Here is an 8,742-nt window from a genome sequence, read left to right as displayed (position 1 = left end):
GACCATAAATCTTCAACCGAGCTGGGCTTTTACAGACCCTTTACAGGGGTCTCACACGGGTAGGGTCGATTTTTATTTTATTTTATTATTTTTATTTTTTTGCCATTTTCTATTGCACCACGCCCTGCGTGGAATTGGGCCATATGAGGCGTCTGTAATTTCCTTGTGAATATTTTTCCGTACATGGGGATTTATTCATAAATCTTTTTATGGTCCCATTTTCCCAAATGGTTTCCATGTCATGGTTGATGTGGGATGGGACATCCCACTTCTATGCCAGTCTATTTTGGCATCTTGAAAATTTTCGTCAATGCAGGGAATATGTTGGTTACTAGGCATTTTAACAAGTGATACCGATTAAGGATAAATTAAGAAGGGGATGACTCAATCAGTCGAAACATAACATTACATGGACTCTTGCCCATGTGTGTGCAATCAATAGAATATGTAAAAAGAGGAGTAAAAGTAACGTAGTTTTCTGTAGTTGCTAATCATTTTTGTTATTTAGAATCTTCGAGTAGATGAAATTAATCGAACGACTGACAAAAGCCAAAAGAAAAAGAACAGAGGAGCCCTCCAATTTTGAAACTCTCAGAATAGTGGCCGCTCTCTCATAGAGAGAATGGAGTAGAATGCTGGCTGCGTCCATAGGTGCAGTCCCACCTAACTCAAAAACTCACATTTTACTTCTGCCATAAGAAAATTTTGGAATACTTATTTGGAAAAAGAAATCAATGGGCAAAAACCACTTGTTTCTCCATACAAGAGGCCATCGTCGCAACGCTAACTATTGTCCGATCAGCATAGCTAAGCTAATCGCATTCTTGGTAGCTATTTATATCAAATCACTTATTATTCACACATTTCATCGAAGCAAAAAATTCTACGTGCTAATCCACTCTTCATTTTCATCTATCTAAATTTATAGGCAACTCCCAAACATGCTTTAAAGCAAGACTCATGGGCTTACAATAAGCCCTACCACCTTTTACAATTCGATTTTAGAGATGAGATTGAAACAACTAACATTAGAATACACGCTTCTAGAAATAGTCGTCATTGCAGATGAGAAAACACGAAACGAGCTACTTTCATTAAAGACATCATTTTTGAAAGAAAGTGAAAGGAAACAGTTCAATCCAACAGTACTGAATGGTTAGTTTTTTATTTTTTATCACAACTTAAAGCCAATTTACACGTTCAAACCGGACTATACCATTCAAGGAAATAGGCTGTTTATGTCATAGTAATAATTACAGCAGAATTCTCGTTCAATAAATTTTCAAATATAGTAAAATTTGTCGAGAGAACCAGCAGACTTTGAAAAAAAAGAATATTTATCTTCAAATTCACACTACGTAATGATGCATATTGTTTTGAATTCCAAAAGCTAAACAAAAGATGTTCAAAAACGTTTCTTGGTGGTAAAGGAACAGAAACAGAGATTTCTCCTTAGACAAACACCAACACATAACACTGCAATTTCTATGCAGCTTGTTCATTTGATCTGAATTTAGCAATCAACCAAGTGTAATAACCCGAAAAAGTACGCATAACCAATCAAGAAAAATCCTTCGTATGTCATTTCAAGAATAAAATTTGTTAAACCATTTAGCCCCCGTTTATTCCCCCATCAAATTATATTTCATTTTTCTCCCTTCTATTTTCAATCAGACAATTTTCCACAAAATAATATTACACGTAAATCGAAAATTTTTCCTTCTTACCATTCATTTTTCAAAAAAAAATGAAAAAAATAAACCTATTCCACCCATTTTCATTTCAAAAAACAGGGGCCAAATAAGTTGATCTGAATTAAAGAGCAGGGTACCTCAGCGACCCCCACACCCCCACTTAAAAAAAAAAAAAAAAAAAAATCCCACAAAAGAAGGTGGGGGTGGGGGGTTTAAGGAAAAACAGCCCTCCAATTTTGAAACTCCTATTTGGATGATGGATAGATATAGATGTCAACATGCAGATGGTTGAATGGTTCCCCCCTAGAGTAGAACGCTGGCTGCATCCTTAGGTGCAAACTCACCTAACTCTTTAACAACTTCAGTTTTACTTCTGCAAAGAGAGAGTTTCAGCATATTCTTTTATTCATATTCAGAAAAAGAAAATGACTGGTGTCATAGAATTTGGCACCCAAATTCTGCCAATTTACACATTCAAATTATACTAATCAAAGAAAATATTCCCTAAATGTCATTAGTAATTATTACTGAAGAATTCTACTGCAAAAATGTAGTATTGCCATAAGAATCAGCAGATACTGTAAAAAAATGAATGATGTATAGATTTGGCATTCCATAAACTATGTAATGATGTATAGATTTGGCATTTCAAAAACTGTGTAATGATGTATAGATTTGGCATTCCATAAACTAGGCCAAAGATATCTACTAAATTGCAAAGAAGGTCAAAAAGAATATACAAGAGCGGAGGATGTTTCACGGAAACAACATTGAAAAAATGTCAAAGTCTAAATATTTTACCAACCCAAGGTGGTCTTCAAGTTATTTTCATTATAAATATCACAACGGTCATTTAGTTCATGCACACCAACTTATCTTCTTTGCATACCTTGTTTCTGCTTCCATTGCTAATGACTTTCCTTCGATCTTTCTTGATCCTTTTAGTGACTTTTCTTTTCATGCATACGCTGGGAAATGCTGATACATGCCAAGATTGTTTTGTTCATTCTCGGGCAGCTTATTACCCAAATTCTGATGATAAAGGAACAGAAAGTGAGATTTCGTCAATATGTGAAGGACATAATACGCACAAAATATCAGGATGTTATTTAGTGACGACAATGGAGACGAGACATGGGTAGTTCCAGTCAATAGCATACCTCAAAACTGGAAACCTGGAGACACGTATGACTCGGGAGTACAAGTGAATGCCTAAGACAGCAAATCCTTGTGTTACCTGATTATTTTGTATAACTTATACAAGCCTCTAGCTTATTCATGTTATGATTTTTCCTTTCCATAGAATTCCACAGCTTGTTAAATATAAATGTAATCATTACATTAATAACTAGTAAAATAAATGGACACAACGGTAAGCATAATTTTTTACTCTATAGCACGGACACTTTAATTAGGGTAGCGTATCCATGTCGGACACATGTCGATACCGACACTCCTTGGACACTCTACCATAAACATTTTCACTGTTTATTAAAAATATTATATATTTTTAACTCAAATTTATTAGTAAATAACAAATAGGTACTTATATTTAAAAGATTTTCACAAAAAATAATAATAATAAGTGTAAAATTAAATTTCTACTATATAAATGAAGATTTTTAAAGATTTTAATCAACGTGTCGGCGACGTGTCGTGTTGGTACTTTTTTGAAAAATCATGTGTCGACGTATCCGACATGTATCGTGTCGGACATATGTGTCTGTGCCGGTGCATCATAGATTTTTTATTATTGACAATGTTGGACGGTGTGGAACCCAATTGTGTTGTTCACTTATCGCTTGACTGTGGGACCTAGTTTCCTATAATATATAAAGGAACATGATTGAGGTTTAGGCACTATAAATTTGAGTGCATTTCTATTTTCAGTCGATTCAGTATTGCTTCAGGGATTCAGATTAGGGCATAACCTAACAGATAATGTTAGGGATCTTAGACAATGGGGGCAATGGATCTTCCATCTAATATGCACAACCTGATAGGACACAGGAAAATTTCATAAACCACACAAGTAATTATCTTGGTGCGACTTTTTAACTCTTCAATTGTAAATTGAGATATATCTTGAACTGTTGTAAAACACACACACATGAACGTATCTCCAATTCTTAAGACTGATTTGACAGGAACATTGGGGGGAAACCCCCCATATTCTTCGCACACGTAAGCACACATAGAAAGCGAGAGAAAGAAAAATCTAAGTTTAACGAAGATACTTAGATGATAACAAACACAGACAAAGCTCCTTCACTGTTCCTCGTACAATATTGAGTTTAACAGCAAACATGAAATTATTTAAACACGAGTTTATAGAGGTTTAAGAATAATATTTTGAGTTGGGCATAGTTATTTCCAAAATGGGACCACGACACAAGACGATATATTGAGGATACCAGTCATAAAATTCTAGGGAAATAACATATAAGATTGGAAATTCTGCCGCAAAAGAGAGATTTTTCAACATCCTAAACAAACGAATTCAAGAAAAGAAAAGTACCCAGTGAAAGTAGGTAGGATAATATCTCAATTCCTTCTGAACCTGAAGGAAAGTCAGCACAAGCAAAAGCGTGTCCAGAGGTTCTTCAATAACATTACTTTAACTCTTCGCGAGTAGGTCCTACAAAACAGGCTACATCATTTAACATAAACCAATGTTTACATTAAAATGAGTTAATGCTGCAGACAAAAAAAAAATTATTATTCTGCTCTCCTTGGAGTTAACTAGAATCAGGTTGTATAAAGTTCCTTAACTTCAAACTATGGAAGAAAAACTGTGAAAGACAAGCAAAGAGAAGTTAGCCAATCAAGCTTAACGCACTGAACAATCAAGTTTGACAAAACACAATTTCCTTCTCTTCCTGAACCCCACTTTTCACCAAAAAAAATAAAATAAAAATATATATATATATTATTGAGACAGGGAGATAGAGACGAGGAACCCTGAACTGAAACAAATAACGTTCGATAAAATAACGGAAGCTATAACAAAACATCATAAAGAATTAAATGGAACTTCAAACACCTAAAAAATTGCAAGGGCCTAATACCCCCAAGGATATTCCCATATTTTGGAAATTATCAGTATTAACTGCCCATGGGCTGAGTACTAACTTAGGCCACAGTAGAATATCCATAAAATGACACCATATAGTTTTCTTAAAATAGTTCAGATCCCCTCATGCCATTACTGTTTAAACAGGAAATTTAAATACGCTTGCATTATATGATTCATTAAACTAAATATTGTAAAACAATCCAATGTCAACAAAACAAGATAAAAATAGATAAAGCACTATGGAAGAAAAACTGTGAAAGACAAGCAAAGAGAAGTTAGCCAATCAAGCTTAACGCACTGAACAATCAAGTTTGACAAAACACAATTTCCTCCTCTTCCTGAACCCCACTTTTCACCAAAAAAAATAAAATAAAAATATATATATATATATTATTGAGACAGGGAGATAGAGACGAGGAACCCTGAACTGACACAAATAACGTTCGATAAAATAACGGAAGCTATAACAAAACATCATAAAGAATTAAATGGAACTTCAAACACCTAAAAAATTGCAAGGGCCTAATACCCCCAAGGATATTTCCCATATTTTGGAAATTATCAGTATTAACTGCCCATGGGCTGAGTACTAACTTAGGCCACAGTAGAATATCCATAAAATGACACCATATAGTTTTCTTAAAATAGTTCAGATCCCCTCATGCCATTACTGTTTAAACAGGAAATTTAAATACGCTTTCATTATATGATTCATTAAACTAAATATTGTAAAACAATCCAATGTCAACAAAACAAGATAAAAATAGATAAAGTTAAGGGTCATCAAAGACTCCGAAAAACATTCCTATATAACTTAAGCGACACGGTAAAAATAGTAAAAAGTCAACTACATTAAGCCTGTGTTTGAGATCCATTTTTAGGTTAAAATATGTTTTCGAATAGTAATTTTTTGGAGAATGTGATTAAAAATTAAGGAAAAATTTTGGGTTTATGTCTAAAATTATTTTATGGAAAAATATGTTTTTGAAAATGAAGCCCAAACTGGGGTTAAAATTGAGGTACTATCAACCATTTAGATTCACATTTTTGTTTTATGGAAAATTGTATTTGGAAATTATCAGTATTAACTGCCCATGGGCTGAGTACTAACTTAGGCCACAGTAGAATATCCATAAAATGACACCATATAGTTTTCTTAAAATAGTTCAGATCCCCTCATGCCATTACTGTTTAAACAGGAAATTTAAATACGCTTTCATTATATGATTCATTAAACTAAATATTGTAAAACAATCCAATGTCAACAAAACAAGATAAAAATAGATAAAGCTAAGGGTCATCAAAGACTCCGAAAAACATTCCTATATAACTTAAGCGACACGGTAAAAATAGTAAAAAGTCAACTACATTAAGCCTGTGTTTGAGATCCATTTTTAGGTTAAAATATGTTTTCGAATAGTAATTTTTTGGAGAATGTGATTAAAAATTAAGGAAAAATTTTGGGTTTATGTCTAAAATTATTTTATGGAAAAATATGTTTTTGAAAATGAAGCCCAAACTGGGGTTAAAATTGAGGTACTATCAACCATTTAGATTCACATTTTTGTTTTATGGAACATTGTAGTTTAAATTAGTTCTGTGCCGCTCAAAGGATGTTAAATAGAATTGACTTTGAACCAAGAAATTGAATAAATTATCGGTGCTAAGACAAGAAATCATTTGTACGAGAACAGAATCCTCACTACTTGCAGCTTTAAATCTGATAGTGAAAAATTTTGTATGAGAAAAGAAACATTCATTATAAAAGTGATCATTTTTTTATAGTTAGGTAAGCAATATCCCAAGCCCCGAATTTTTTAGCAGGATTCTAAAATTACTTTAAGGAGAAGTTAGGAGAAATGATTAAGTAGTAAAAAGTCAACTACATTAAGCCTGTGTTTGAGATCCATTTTTAGGTTAAAATATGTTTTCGAATAGTAATTTTTTGGAGAATGTGATTAAAAATTAAGGAAAAATTTTGGGTTTATGTCTAAAATTATTTTATGGAAAAATATGTTGTTGAAAATGAAGCCCAAACTGGGGTTAAAATTGAGGTACTATCAACCATTTAGATTCACATTTTTGTTTTATGGAACATCGTCGTTTAAATTAGTTCTGTGCCGCTCAAAGGATGTTAAATAGAATTGACTTTGAACCAAGAAATTGAATAAATTATCGGTGCTAAGACAAGAAATCATTTGTACGAGAACAGAATCCTCACTACTTGCAGCTTTAAATCTGATAGTGAAAAATTTTGTATGAGAAAAGAAACATTCATTATAAAAGTGATCATTTTTTTATAGTTAGGTAAGCAATATCCCAAGCCCCGAATTTTTTAGCAGGATTCTAAAATTACTTTAAGGAGAAGTTAGGAGAAATGATTAAGAATCTGTAAAAGAAGAGAATAATGAAAATGTACAAGAACAAGACACTATCTATTTTTCATACCGACCGTCAACAGATAGTGGATGTCCCAATTAACTCAGAATTAGTTCCCAGCCACCTTAGTCTTTCTTTGGAAATTGATAAAATCTGCATTTACTTTGTTCACCAATACAACGTTTCATATTGATGAGACTATTTAGAAGAGTCACTTTAGCATCTAGAAAAACTTCGGCCCGTTTGATCTTAAATTAGTTCTGTGCCGCTCAAAGGATGTTAAATAGAATTGACTTTGAACCAAGAAATTGAATAAATTATCGGTGCTAAGACAAGAAATCATTTGTACGAGAACAGAATCCTCACTACTTGCAGCTTTAAATCTGATAGTGAAAAATTTTGTATGAGAAAAGAAACATTCATTATAAAAGTGATCATTTTTTTATAGTTAGGTAAGCAATATCCCAAGCCCCGAATTTTTTAGCAGGATTCTAAAATTACTTTCAGGAGAAGTTAGGAGAAATGATTAACAAAAATTTTAGGAATAATTGTAAAAGAGGATATCCCTGAAATTGACAATTTCCACGTAAAACAAAGTCAAACGAATATCAAAAAATACTTTTACTTCAACATTTTCCACGTGAAAAATTTATACAATCAAACACAATAATTTACAATTTCCATGAAAATAATTTCTTGGTAATTCAATTCCTTGAAATTCATTTTCTTTCCATGTAATTTTCCTACTTGTAATCAAACGCACCCTTAGGGTAAATAGAAATTTTATCCCTTGATTGGTTTGGCCAAAAATATTTTAGTAGATTTTGATGAAAGTTCATGAAATGTGTAGTTCAAAAGTTGTGGGTCCGATAAAATGTGTGGTTAAAAATGTGTTCGAAAAAAATGAATTTTAAAAAATAAGGACCAAACACGGCTTAATCGTCAACCTTTGGACATAGTAGCTATCCTTGTGTCCCTAACCTTCAATTAATCAAATAAACAGAGGAAAAAAAAATGAAAAAGAAGAAAGAGCAAAAAGGTTACTCTTCCTCATAACCCACCAACACCCTGCCATTGTCACTGCTACTTCTACACCGAAACACCACATGCAATCACATTTTCAGGCTAGATGAAGAAAGGCGTTATTGCCAATTCAGCGTTAGGGCCAACGGATTTTCTAGCAGGTTTCACATGGTTGCGGCCGCAAAGCCAGGGTAAAACCCTAGTTGCATAAAACACCAAGGGACTTCCCCTGGTCACGCAGTATGGAGAGTGGTGCTTAAGGAAAATTTTGTTTTTTTCTATTTCTTTTCCTTTTCTGATCTTTTTTTATTTATGTATTTTTTTTCCCTTTTCTTTTGTTGTTTAATAAAATGTAAGCATTTAGGCCCTGTTCTCTTTACCGTTTTCGGGTCGTTTTCTGTTTTCGATTTTTCGAAACGGTGAAAACGTGTTCTCTTTCCCGTTTTCGAAAACGAAAAAAAATTTGTGAAGAAAACACAAAACGACTTTTTTGTCGTTTTGAGCGTTTTCAGTGTAAAACTTGAAAAAATTGAAAACGCGGGAAACACTTTTTTTTTTTTCGGGGGGGGT

At 33.1% G+C, this 8,742-nt stretch overlaps 1 long non-coding RNA gene across 2 annotated transcripts in view; it reads right to left on the bottom strand.

Moving 5' to 3' along the window:
• Positions 1-1,718: 1,718 nt before the first annotated feature.
• Positions 1,719-8,742, bottom strand: part of LOC111383938 — a 10,020-nt gene continuing 2,996 nt past the window's right edge. The window contains exons 2-4 of one of the 2 annotated variants that reach the window (XR_002700825.1): positions 4,213-4,344; positions 2,584-2,726; positions 1,719-2,067 (exon numbers count right to left, since the gene is read on the bottom strand). This is a non-coding gene — a long non-coding RNA (uncharacterized LOC111383938). The remainder of the gene's footprint in view (positions 2,068-2,583; positions 2,727-4,212; positions 4,345-8,742) is intronic. The other variant, XR_002700824.1, reaches the window with a different exon arrangement.

Source organism: Olea europaea, unplaced genomic scaffold (genome assembly GCF_002742605.1).
Source record: "Olea europaea var. sylvestris unplaced genomic scaffold, O_europaea_v1 scaffold2792, whole genome shotgun sequence".
NCBI lineage: Eukaryota > Viridiplantae > Streptophyta > Magnoliopsida > Lamiales > Oleaceae > Olea > Olea europaea.
Note: the sequence above shows the minus strand (reverse complement) of the source record. Positions and strands in the feature narration are given on the sequence as shown.